General features: G+C 39.3%; 1 protein-coding gene across 7 annotated transcripts in view; it reads right to left on the reverse strand.

Moving 5' to 3' along the window:
• LOC118259705 (cytochrome P450 7B1) overlaps nucleotides 1-13877 on the reverse strand; it is a 123916-nt gene that overhangs the window by 76587 nt on the left and 33452 nt on the right. The window contains exon 2 of one of the 7 annotated variants that reach the window (XM_035569472.2): nucleotides 4424-4505. The exons of the other annotated variants lie outside the window; for them this stretch is intronic. The gene's annotated coding sequence lies outside the window, so the exon portion shown is untranslated. The remainder of the gene's footprint in view (nucleotides 1-4423; nucleotides 4506-13877) is intronic. 7 annotated transcript variants of the gene reach the window in all.

The following is a 13877-nucleotide window of genomic DNA, read 5'->3' on the forward strand; positions in this document are numbered from 1 at the left end:
ACTTAGAAAGCTGCAAGTTTACAAGAGACATATTGTAAAACAGCTTTTACAGAGGGAAAAAAAAAAAGAAGCATTGTTAATTTACTTTAAACTCACAAGCAGTCGAACATTTCCAAGAACATAGTCAAAAAATACTGCAGTAAGTTAACCTCAATCAAGGTGACAGCAATTCAAAAAAAAAAAAAAACCAACAAAAAAAACCACCAACCAAAAAACAATGAGAAGAACCCCTCAAACCATAAAGTTTAATAGCTTTCAGGTATTCATAGGCCACCCTGCTCAGAAACCTAAACAAGTGTGTAAAAACTGTCCTACTTCAGACAGGTGTTTTTAAACTGATTTCCCCTCAGGACCCTAACTGGTGTTAACCAGAAGTACTGAGATTTCCCATTCCACCACACATGAGGTTGCAGCCTCCTTGCCACCATCACCAAGGACTCAGGCCCTACAATGACCTCTCACAGGCAGATTGCAGGGTAGTTCAGGTGGCAGCACCTTGTATTTGGACAATCAACATCCCCCCTACCTTTCAGCTTTGATTCTTATCCTTGCAAAACATTCAGCACTGTTGCAATTAAGCATGTAGCTCATCATCCCAGGGTTAGAAATACAGTGGAAGAAGCTGTCTACAGTCTCAAGCTGACCCTGCGTGAGAGGAGGCATATCCCTGCAGCAGTCAGTCTTTCTAGCGTGCAATGGGACAGTTCGGCTTCTCTCTTTTTGGCCTTGTTTTATTTCCTACAAGAGCTCTTCTTTGTGCTTTCCAGAGAGAAGATAAGAAAATGAAGAACAGAGCTTTGTCTCACAAACAGAATAATCAGTGGTTTCTCCTTCCTTTCCACTGAAATTATTCCCAGTTGTCTGTCATCATTCTTTCACAAATTCACCACAGAAAAGACACAGGCCGGAGGTCCTGGTGGCACTTGGGATAAGTCATCATCAGCCCCTTTCCTGACACAAAATCAGCAGGCCGTGCTTTTAGAGATCTGCAAGAAAAGAATTCCTAGCCCAAATTTGACACTCGGCCCGACATCTGAGTTTGCCAAACACCAAATCTACAGGCTCTTTGTCTGATGCCACTACAGCCCTACATCCCCCGGCTGGGGATATCACTCCACGCTCCTCACAGGCTCTGCTAATTATACTTGTTGTACATTCTGGGGGCGCTCTCTGAAACTGTAGTGTAAAACAATTCAGTTCCACATTGATGTCCCTTAAATTAAAGCAATCAGTAAGGATCCTAACACCCCACATATGCTATACAGCTAGTAGAAATTATCATTCCTGGTGCCAATTCAGGTGCTTCAGATCTGAATTCCCCCCTACAGACACCTCCCTTACCTCCTGAGGGTGCAGAGGGACATCTCCACTTAAACAGGCCAGGTGCATGAATTTAGGAAGGGTGAGTATGCATCTTCACATTTGATTTAAAGATGAGTATGCACCAAGATGGCTTTAATTTGGTAGAGTAGCATCCCACATACCAAAAAGACACTAAGTATCCTACTTTTGGCTGGGTGCCGGGGATTTCGTTTCAGGTTAAATGGATGTACCTTAATGTAGGTACCTAAAAATGTTCTATCTACACCCCCCACACTCCGTAACAGCTACCAGTAGAGCCAATGGAGCTCAGACTGATTTATTTCACCCGTAGCAGACAAACAGGGCTCGGTTCAGCTGCCTCAAGGCAGGGGTTTACGCAGTGCTGTGAGATGCTCTGCAGTATCCCACATTCACGCAGAGCTGGCAGGTCTGACACTGCCACGAAGGGAGAATTACATCCTTCTGGACCCACAGCAGAAGGCCACGCAGGAGGCCACGCAGGACAGACACCTCAGTTTAGGAGAACGAATGGTGCCCTTTATGTCTTCATTACAGCACCAGTTTAAATGATTTACACAAAACCATTAGTGGCACCTCAGGATAGCCTCCTTCCAGGGACAGAACAAAAACAGAGTACAAAATAACACTGGAACAGCTCTGAGGGACCATTTGCACTCACCCGAGGCTCAAAGGGGTAAACACACCAAATTACAACTCCCACCACACTCAAGTAAGGGGTCTGCTTCTGCATTACACTGAAGCTATGGACAATGCTCAAATAAGCATGACTGTATGTTGAAAAGGAGTAATTCTCTGTCTAAACTTCTTAAATACTGGGGAATAGAACAAAAAAAGCAGGAACTAGAAAAGGAACAAGAAAATAATGGAAACAAAACTCCTGAGCAGCAGGACTTTTGGGAGGCTGAGGTCAATTATCAAACTGCCAATGAAACCAAACCACAGGGAGGAATCATGCTGAAAATCGGACATCACCTATAGACTTTCCGAAGCAGAAGAGCATTCCCAGTTCCCCATAGGACAGCAATGAATTTATCCTTTAATAAAGACTAAACTTTGATTAGTTTTCTGATAATATGTGAACAATGTTAACACCCATTTTAGCAAAAGTTACTGCCACTGTGACAACCATTCACAACTTTTCCTTAGTATCCGCCACAACATGGTGGTTCCCCTAAAGGTAAATTACCCTGTTTGATCTCAGTTCAGCTGGTCATGGACAAATTGGCTTTAAAATAGAAAGAAGTGGAGGTAAATATCCATCAGTTGACAACAAAGAGATGGTAGCAGAATGTTTTCGACCTATAGTGTTTAAGATTCTGGAACTAAACTGAAATTTATAACCTTTCATGTTTATTTCATGCATAAACTCTGTCAATTTAGTGCTATTACTATCATTAAACTTTGACTCACTCGTTGCTGGAATGAGAGAGTTAATGTGTCATTTAAGAAGAAAGCCTTCACTTTAAGTTGAAGGCAGAGTACACGTTCCTCATTTGATGCTGATTAATAATATGCATGCATATCAAGGACTGAATGTGCAGTATTTGTCTGTAGCGAGTACTGAATATCAAATTTGTTAGACGATCTACAGACAAAAGTTTCTATGTCTTTAGAAATGCCACACCACCCACTTTCTCAAATTAAAAGTCCACAAAGAACTGAAAGGTCAGTCACTGCTCATAATGAAACACGAGAAAGCTACTTGAGAGCCACCCTCACTTGAGGAAAACACAAATAACTTCCACTCTGCTGCTGACCAGGTCTGTTTTAAGGGCTGACCCCACTCGGTTACATGAGAGCTGCTGCAGAGCAGCAACTCAGTAGCTGTTCTCACCATTTTGGGATTAAACTATGGACTGTTTAGGACATGAAATAAAGACAAACAATATTAAGGGAAAGGTATTTTCCAAAATGATTGGAATATGTGACTTGGTGAGCATCTAAAGCAGAATTTGATGAACATCTTATGGGATACCTATGGGATCTCTAATAACCATAAACATTCTCCTTTTTTCAAATTTATTTGCAAGACAGTGGGATAATTTTTCTCTCAGTGTGAATGGGTCTATATCTGTTGGCTTATACTTGAAAAGAAGATGGAACGAAACCTGATGGGACTAACAAGTTTCTGATTAAAAATAATTCAGAAATGAAAATCCTACATGCTAAATTGCTGTATAAAACTCAATCTTGTGACATACAACATCCATAAAGTGCAACTGAACTTCATTTCCAAAACCTGAGAAAGATTACAACTCAAGAATAGCCTGCTTTGAAAAGTTCACTGAGCTAATTTTGGTTGAAATAAATTAAGTCTTCAAACAAATCAGAAGTTGCACTTTATGATTATGCACATTTCTTTCTAATGGCAATACTGAAGAAGACCAATCCTCGGTTACTAAGATACCTTTAGAGCTACTCAAATTTTGATCCAATTTTTGAAAGACAGACAGACAGAGGTTAAATTAAACCTTTCTGGTATCTTTCTTTCCCTGGAGAATCACTGTTTTAGACTAAAAATAACAAAACAAAACACAACAACAACAATAGTAATTCTCATCTATCTGGAACTCAGAATAGCATTCAACAGTCACAGTCAGTTCAAATGGAGGACTGAAATTGGCTAGAGTAGACAGTGGTTTACACGGAAAAATTAATGATTCATATGGGGTGGAGGTTACTGGTGAAGTGCTTTAGGGACTGGTTTCAAGACTAGTTGAGCTTAATACTTTCACCAGCAAGGTATATAAAAAAAAAAAAAAAAAAAAGGATCCTGATGAGAAAATGAAGTTGGGACTCACCAGCAACACTACCAGAAATCACAAAGACGTCTGGGATGACAGAAATGAAAATGGAAGATCTGTCTGCCCCAACAGAGGACAATGCACTCAGGATCAAAACAAGAATTTCTGCTGGGTGCCTGGGTTCCACCACTGAAAACACAGAGGAGGTGAAGGATCTCCCTCTAATCATTTCTTCTATTACAATAAGAATATTAATAATAATGATAATAAATATTGTACTTATTGTACTAAAGCACTATCAATCAGAAGGTTTTCCAGAAAAATATTTGCATCACCTCCAAAGAGTCTCTGATGAAACCTCATCTTGAATTTCAAGGAAGAACTAGTGGGCAATCAAGGAAGAACTAGTGGGCAATTCTGGATATTAAAAAAAAAAAAAGAGAGAAAAAAAAGAAATTAGTATGGTAATTCGTATGGTACAGGAGCAAGAGCAGTAAGCAGTACTTTGGGCATCATAATTAAGGAGGTATATTTATTTAGCACAGTAAAATTAAGGCTTCCTAAAAATACACTGGAAGGAAGTAGAAGGTGCAAACAGCAGATTTATTCAAGCTAGAACAAAAATGTTGTCACAGAAGTGTGTTTGCAAATTACCAATGAACTCATTCAGAGTTGAGATGAGAAGTCTAATTTTTTAAAGCTTTTTCCCTCAATCTCTTATTCCTAAACAAATAGGAGAATGATGCCTAGGACCACAAGTCAAGGAACTTGTTTGTGTTCTTAAACAGAAGATGAAATTCCTATTCTCAAGCACTTAACTCCACAAGTTGAATCATTTAAAAAAAGACATAAAACAAGATAATCTTCCCCATGTTCTGAGACTCACAATAAAATGACAGTTTGCCACAGTAAGAATGAAAATCAACTCTCTGCAAGAGAAGTCCTTCCACGTCACAAATTAGGGTTGATAAATTAGATGCCTTGTCATAAAAGTTTCAAATTTATGTGCCAAATTGGGGGTAGCAGGCAGGCCTGACTTCCCACAGTGGTGAAAACCTGTCTCTGACTGAAATCCATGGGTGATGTGAGGATTCTTAACAATCTGACAGTTAAAAACGTGACCCACCTTCAAAAAACGAGCATATGGCTTTCAGCACCCAATTCTGACAACATTTTGTCCTTATTCCAATTTTGTGCCAAATTCTCTAACTGCACTACATTTTTGCCTAACATACTATTCACCTTGTGAAAGGATGTTAAATAGTATCATTGTCAAAAGGCTTCTTTGGGAAAAACATTTTTTCCAGGAAAAAGAGATTGCTTTAAAAATCTCTTTAGGGGATTGTAACAACATACATTAAAACAAAATAATATTTCCTTCACTGGGAAGAAAGAAAAGAGGTTTATTCAGATGCATGCATTTTTATACCAGGAAGTTTAAAATCTTAAATGAAAGGAGGCAAAACAGGCTTTATTTCAGTGTTTGCACTCCAAACAAACATTACTTATATTAGACTATCGTTGTCATATAGTCATAGTAGACAATCCTTTCTTCATTAGGATTTAAAAATTTGTATCATCCTTCACTCTAAAAAAGGAACTCCCACTTTTTTCCTAATAAAAAGCAGCAAGATAAACTTAACAGACACTCAGAGAGTACTAATAGTTCCAGATCATGGTTTGCATCTACCTCTTTCACAACCCATGCCCAGGCCAAGATATACACGATACTGGAGGACCCAACTGGAGACTAATTCAGTCCGAGACCATAGGCAAATGATTCCCTCCAGATAACTGCAGCTTGGATCAGTAACCCTACATCTGCAGCCAATCCCATCTCCAGATTTCTTCTAATGAAAACTGGTAATGGGAAAAGGTTAAAGCGCAATACAGTAGTGATGTATTGTATTTCCAAGGCCCAGTTTTCTGTTTAGTATGTATTTATGCTGCTCTTCATCAGAAGCACTACAACCAAGCACTGATCTTCAGCAACTCCTGTTTGTGTAATTGTATTTGAAGTAAAGTGGATCCAGGAATTGCACTCAGTAAAATCTATGGATTTAACTAAATGCTCATGTCATATAGCCAGTATTTGGCGAAACTCAACAGCTTTGGAAGTAGGCACTGTAATCAATTACTGGTGTATAAAAAAAAGGAGCATAATAAAAGCCTATGTCCAGGAAGCTGCAGAGGAACAAACAAAAGATTAAAAGAGGAAAGAAGCTGGTAGTGCTTCCGGAATGGGATGGTGCCTTATCAGTATATTGTGCAGTGCACTGCACACAGCTGAAAGCATCCTTGAGCAGATGACTTCAGCCTCTATCACAAAATGAGATGAGATAAAGAGTCTGATGCCAATGAGGGAACCTCGAACAGATTTTCACAGAGGCTACAGAGAAGTACCAGGTAGTGAACAAAGATTTCCACAACTCCCTCACCCCACCCTTTCCGGGAAGTGAAGACAGCAGGTGCCTTGGCTTCTCATCATCTCTGAACCTCACTGGTGATGAAGCTTCTCCCTCTGTCTCTCTCCTGCTCAGAGGTTTGGTCCTCTGGCAACCAGTGAGTAGGTGTCTGATACATTTTTTTCAAACTTTATGGCAAGGATTTCACTTTGTTAATACTGCCAGACATACACGATAGCTGTCAAGCTGGTGAGTTATTTTAACACTTAGAGAACTGGCTCCAAAACAGTCAGGTAGCAAAGTGCTAATGAAAATGATAAGCAAATGAGACAAATCAAGCATGCTACACTGTCTGTCTTAGCATCACTTGGTGCGTCTGGAAAGAAAAACAAGTATTTCGACTGGTTGCACTTCTCCAAATGCATGTTTATACTGTCCTTGCCTCTTAGTTCCCGAGCGCTCTCCTGCAATTCATCAACTGCTCTGACCGACATCTCCCACGTGTGCCTCACTCTCTTCCCCAGCCGCCCCCCAGAAAACCAAGACTGGGGTGGGAGAATTGTACATAGAGTATTTTGGTAGTACTTGGGCTTTTATTCTTCCTACCAACCTCCAGTTTTTCTCTGTGGAGTTTTTCTGCCAACTTTCCAGAGTTTTGCATACAGATGGACCTACATGCACTCAGAAGGGTAGAAGTTTCTGAATAATGTTATTCTTCATCGTTTAGTAGAAAGAAATGATTAGAAGTGTTGCATACGCTGCATGTGCTCAAAAAGTGAACCATTTCTTTAAATGCAGAATTTGCTGTTCACTCAGGGAAGTGGCCATTACATGAACCTAGTTGCTCATCTGCTTTACCTCTATTTATTTATTTATTTATTTATTTATTATTTATTTATTTATCTCTGCTTATCTCTAAAACAACTTCAGGATCCAAATGAAGACTTCATTTCTAAAAATTTTATAAATGAAAGACAAATCAGAGAGTAACTATTGCCTGAGCACCACCTCATTCAAAGAAATAAAGTAGCATATATTTTACACATGAAAGTGTCATTAGTCAATTTATAATCCATTATTATGTACTGACTAGGCATTCATACATTAAATGGAGAATTTTCAAGACTAAAATAATTCAGACAAGAATGACGCCAAGGAAGGAAGCACTCATATATACTAATAAGAAAATGACTCACAAACGAGTTAATAATGGTGGAAGGGCAAAAGGACTATGTCACTATTTTTACTTACATTCTTCACTTTTACGTGGAGGCCACACAAAGCTGACACTGGTTAAGTAATAGGTTAATGTAGGGTGGGATGTCCCTTCATAAAATTATGCAAGCAGCCTGGGAAGAGAATAGATTTGAAAAGCTACTCTAATGCTGTGAAAGGAAACATGTTGCAGCTGGTGCAGGTGATCATGTTTTAATACAGGCTGCCATCCTATTCTTGCTTCCTTCCCTCCTACATGCACGCACACATCATTGTTAATTATAAAAAGACATCCTTGAGTTTATTCCCTGTGCAGATTCTTTACTACCCCATAATTTCCATCTGTGAATCATGAAGGGAGAGAATAGAGATTCTTACACAAAGAAATAAATATTAAGCTTTATCCGACTATGATGATTTTGAAAGTAGTCCCCTAACCACGGTTGTTGACAATTGTAATATATTTACTAAAGCATAATTACAACTTGATCCTAAGTCTAGATTTTATAATATCAAAAATAAACAAGAAGATGTACCTATGTATTGTAATTGGCTGATCATACAAATACTTATTAAATATAAACACATATGCTTTTGTAGATTTGTTAGAAAGATTCGTTAATTGCTTAATGAAAGATGTCTTTCAGATACTAATTCCTTCATTTAGTTCGACAGATTAAATTTTATATGAGGAGATATTAGCATGCATGCAATGAAGTGACAAGGACAACTAAAAAGCTTAAAATGTTAATGGATGAAGTGTAGCTTTCTCAGTTACTCTAAACTAAAAGCTCTAATCTTCATTACATGCACTAAAGATCATCTTTTCCCCTGCTTTCTGCAGAGATAAGACAGCTATATTTAACGTAGAAACGAACACCACAATATGTTTCGATTCAGCTGCTATATTTTCATCATCATAAATAAATTATGAAAACTTTAAACAGTGCATGAATGATTCTGCATAAAAAAACAACAACAAAAATGCAATTAATTTTTATAGAAGAGAAAATTGATAGTTGACATCCAAGCAAATCGTTCCTATATTTCACTGCGGTAGCTTTAGGTAATTATCTTGTTGATAAACTCTCTTCACAATGTGCTTGCAGGAAAAAAAAAATTGACTTTAATTACTAAGGCACTAGAGGGTTAATGTCAACAATTGCTGTAAAAACCAAATTACTAGCAATACCAACAGTCCAGAGCCTTCATTTTTGCTGTAAACTAGAGTTCAATCTGGCAGCATCTTTTCTTTTTCCCCAGTAGGGTGCAGGGAGCCCTCTAGCTTCCATGTGGGTTTCCTACTGTGGTACATATTGGCCAGCATACAGCTGCTCTAAACAACTATTTGCATCTACAATGCGGTCATCCCACCACCTCCTTTTCAGATCAATATGATTGGTACAAACAATAGTTTGATTTTGATTGCTCTATAGTACGCTTGGGTAGAGTCTCTGAATGCGAGCGAATCGCTCAGAAACAATGGGCTGGTTCATCATCCAAAGCGTCCCTTTTCAAACAGCTGCCTCTGCCACACTCACCCTGACAAACGTCCAGAAAAACAGATGGTTTCAGCATTCATGGGCAGTTTAGTGAAAGCCCCAGAGTCAACTATTCAAGACATTTTATCATCTATCTGATAATGGAGCATTGCTGGAAGATAAAAATTAAAAATACGTTTAAAAATTCTATTAATTCACACCCACACACAGCTCCCCTCACACGCACACAAAACAACTTTTTTGTGTCCGATAACATTTTAAAGTGCAAATGCTGAAAGAAGCTTCATTCTTAATTCCTGCTATGGGGCATCCACATTGCTGTGAGAAATGACAGTCAGCGGGTAATCTCACACACCCCATATACCGCAATACCCACAAACAAAAGCAATAAATTAGTAATTCAATGGCAAGTTTAACTTTGAGCCGCCTGGGTTTTGCTACAGATTAAACCAGGTCCTGCTAGTGTGTGTGTGTGTGTGTGTATCTGAGAGAAAGGGATTTTTGTGCTTGCTTCTTCCAGACAGGCACGAATCTTTTGAGGCAGTGCATTAGGAAAGGCGCAGGATGAGCAGTAATACAGATCCCGTAGTAGCTATGGACAGTCACATCATTTCCACTCCAGCCACAGATACTAGCAGCCTGAAAGCTGCAGTTCTCCATACAACAGGTCAAGGGTCTTCTTGGGGGACTACGTCCTGCCCCTCCAAATACCACTACGCAGCATCACGGTCTGGCTCAGCACCAAGGACAGGATGAAACGTAGCCATGACCACGGCTCCCCTCAGCTCCACAGGCTACACAGTCTGACCTAGGGATTGCTCTGCATTGTCTTGGCCCTCTATTATCATTCACAGGATGCAAGACTGTTTTCACTTGCTCCACAAATCCCTACAACTTTGGGGAAGCTTAACTGCCTCAAGCCACCTTGGAAGGCCTAACTCTTCCTGAGGCAGGATAGGAAGATTTGGCTTCCAGGAAAAAAAAGGAGTTATATTTATTATTCCTTGCTTGGCAGCTTAGGAAGATTCATTACCTACTGATCTATTAATATTTTGTCAGCTGACATATGAACTTTCCACAGCAAAGACAAATGCCGTAAATGGCACTGAGCTGAGTCACTCTGCAGTTACTATAGACATGCCTACTGCAATTCTGCCTTTCAGGGACACAACTGGGGCTGCTTCCTGTAAATACCTGAAATTTTTGTGATAAGTATATGTACATATATGCCATACAGTTCAAAGGAAAAACGGAAAAACAGAGAGCAAGAGCCAGCAACTATTTTTGCCAATGCCTTAATATCTAAATGCTACAATTCAGAAGATACATTTTTGGAATTGAAAATAAACATGAAAAGGAAAAAAAGAAAAATCTGACCAAATGCTGTAAATGTGGAGTATTTCCCTTCTTCTTATTTTTTTTTTATTTCACACTCTACTGCATTTCAGTTCATGAAAATAATATTCTGGGTCAAATCAGAAATCTCCAGTGATGAAAACTTTACAGAAGGAGACCTGAGAGTGTTGAATGATGGTACCAACCTGTCGAAATGATGATACTAAAATCCATGTTGCCACACACAAAAATCATCATCGTATATCAGGTGTTTTTCCTCCACACTAATGATGTCAGTTTTGAACAGTGTTTTCTTTATTTGCCCTATAAACTCACTTTCCTTATTGCAATAGTGACACAGAGATCCTTTTAAGTCACTCTAAGTATCTGCTTCCCCTTTCAAATCTTTTCTGATGCCTCTGCTATGACATCTCTAAAGATGTCTCTGCTATGACATCAAGAAATTGTGACTTAGGTGAATATAAGCTAGTCAGATAGCTGGTATTACAGGTTGAGCTATGAAAACACAGGACTAGGAGAGACCTCAGGAGACTGTCTAGGCCCTCCTGCCACACAAAACGGGTAAGGGGAATAAATATTCTAGGCAAATCTAACTCCTTCAACCTTTCCTTTTAAATCATGCTTTTAAAAATCTTAATTTCCCCATGATTTCTTTTGGAAACTCTCCAATTTATCTACATCTTTCTTTATATGCAGTCCCCAAAACTGGATTCAATACTCCAGCTGAGGCCTCACCAGCACCATATGGTGCAAAATAATTACTTCCCATGTCTTACACATGACACTCCTGTTAAAGAATCCCGAAAAAAGAGGTGCTTTATTTGCAATAGCATGTCCTTTGTGAGTTATATTTCACTTGTGATCTCCTAAAACCCCAGACACTTTTCTGCCTCCCAATTACTTCTGCATTTTGCCTTCGTGCATTTATCGTATTTTTTTTCCATGCGCAGTATTTTGCACTTCTTTACCAAATTTCACCTGCTTGACTTTTATCATGGCTTCTTAATTTATATAGGTCTTTCTGAATTGGTTCTTTCCTACAAAGTGCTTCAAACCTCCTCTCCCCCTGCAGTTGCCTCTGTAAAAAGAAATAGCGTGTATTTTCTCATTAACATTTGAATGATGGCCTAGAGAACAGAACTTCCCCTGGAAAAGACGGATGAGTGTTGCCACATGGGCTGCCCCTGCAGTTGGAAAGAGAACCACTGATAACTTCTCTTGGAGAACATTTTTTTCAGCTGTTTTGCAGCCACTTATGGCGATTTCATCTAGGCCATATTTTTCAAGCTTGCTTATAAGAATGTCATGTTGGACAGTGTCAAAAGCCTCACTTAAGTCAAGATACATCACATCTCCTACTTCTGTGTTATCCACTAGGCCAGTTACCCTGTCGAAGGAAATGAGATTGGTTTGACACAATTTGTTCATGACAAATTCATTCTGGCTGTTTTTTATCACCTTATTACTGTCTAGGTGCTTATGTGTTGTTCTAACATCTCTCTGGAGGATCAAACCAGGGCCAAACTGGACTTGGCGACTGGAAAAAGGAACACCCAGAGAACTGATGACAAGCCCCATGCCTGGCTTTCTTCAGCCCTGCCAGGCTTCTTCTGTTTACATTAAACAAACTTTATGCTCTAAGCCCAAACAAACAAAACCCAGACACTTTCTGTTAGGACCATTTCGCAGACAACCACTGTAGCTGCACCACACTGTTACAGTGCAGGAACCATTTAGACACACCTGGACCAACTCCTGTTCCCGAAGGTGCAGGGGTAAAACCCTACCCTCATCTTCTACAACGAGTCTGGGACTTCAGTCTTGTGTCCTGCAATGAAGTACTTCAGACTTCTGCTGTTCAGATGTTCAGAGCTGGCTTTGACATGTTACTGCAGTGTATGCACATATACTTAGCTTTCTAGCACATTTAAAATGTTAACTACTCATTTACATTAATAAGAGTCCTTACACTGGTTGTATAATGGGCATTGCATGAGACTTCAGGACACAAAATTTATCATCTTTGTTGTTTTCACAGCCTCTCTCCCAGAAAGGTCTTGAATTTGTTTGAGACTTCGGGTGGTATTGCAACAACAAAAATAAATACTATGAGGAAGTCATAAATCCCACCTGTGTGTGCAGAATGAGAAGCTGGGAAATTGGGAGATTCTTAGCCAGAAACAGACAAACAAAACAAAACACCATCAATCTGGGAGCATTCTGTTTTCAAAGAAGGAAAAAAAAAAAAGAAGAAGAAAAGGAAGAGAAAGGAAAAGAAAGCCCTTTCCCTCTCTATTTTCCTCCCTGTTTAATTTTTCCCTGGTCAGCCTTCCCGGTTCTTTTTACTTTGGCACTGTTCAAATGAGCCCTTCCTCAGGCAGAAGTGTTTATGCAAAGGACTACCAAGAGTTTTGTTTCTTCCTTCCTTGTATCCCTTTTCTCAGGCTTCCTTTTACTTCTCTTTAATCGTCTTAATCTCCAGCAGATTCATCCTCTCCACAGACTCATCTCTCATCCTGTCATGCAATTTTGGGGGGACTTACTGTATCTTTCCTATTTCTTAGTTCACTTCCAAGTCTTCTTAACCAGAGAGACATTTACACAGGTATTCAACCAGGTGTTGAACATCATCCTGCGGTCACATCTGGGTCACCTCAATTCAGCTTCCCATGATGCTGATTCCATTCCTGTCTCCCACAGCACAAACCATCCTTTGCCTCACGGAGGTTTCAAAGAGAAATAGCAAAAGAAAGGCCATGGAAATAGCCATTTCAGCACCTCTAGAGACAAATTTATATGGAGAGGAAAGACATCTCATGCTTGACTGTGGCCAGCTCTTTCTCAGCTTTATGTAGATGAGATGAGACCCTAGGTGGTCCATACACTGTTTCTACAGAGGCTGTGGTAGGTGGCTAATGTTCGCTGCACTGCAGCCTACCTGCATCAAGGTCTTTCACAAATGGGTAAGTTAAAACACCAGTTCTGATATTTTAGGTGGGATTGAAGACATTCAGCAATACCTTGTAACAAACCTACCAGACAAAAATCTTTAAAATATTATTGAGCATGCCATTCCAGTGCATCTCTGTTTCCTCTATAGCTGTCTGTCTTGTTTTCAAGACTCACATTCTCAAAGGAGAAATTATTACCAGCTTTTATCATGCTAAGCACAAACGTAACAGTAAATAGGCCTGCTCTTACAAACACCACTAATAGTACAGTGAGATTCTCTAATCTCTGTTTACTTCATGAAAATAGAATTTGTGTAAATAACTCACAAAATTATTTGTGTAAAAAATATTATTTTGTTT

The sequence above is a fragment of the Cygnus atratus genome, chromosome 2 (genome assembly GCF_013377495.2).
Source record: "Cygnus atratus isolate AKBS03 ecotype Queensland, Australia chromosome 2, CAtr_DNAZoo_HiC_assembly, whole genome shotgun sequence".
Classification (NCBI taxonomy): Eukaryota; Metazoa; Chordata; class Aves; order Anseriformes; family Anatidae; genus Cygnus; species Cygnus atratus.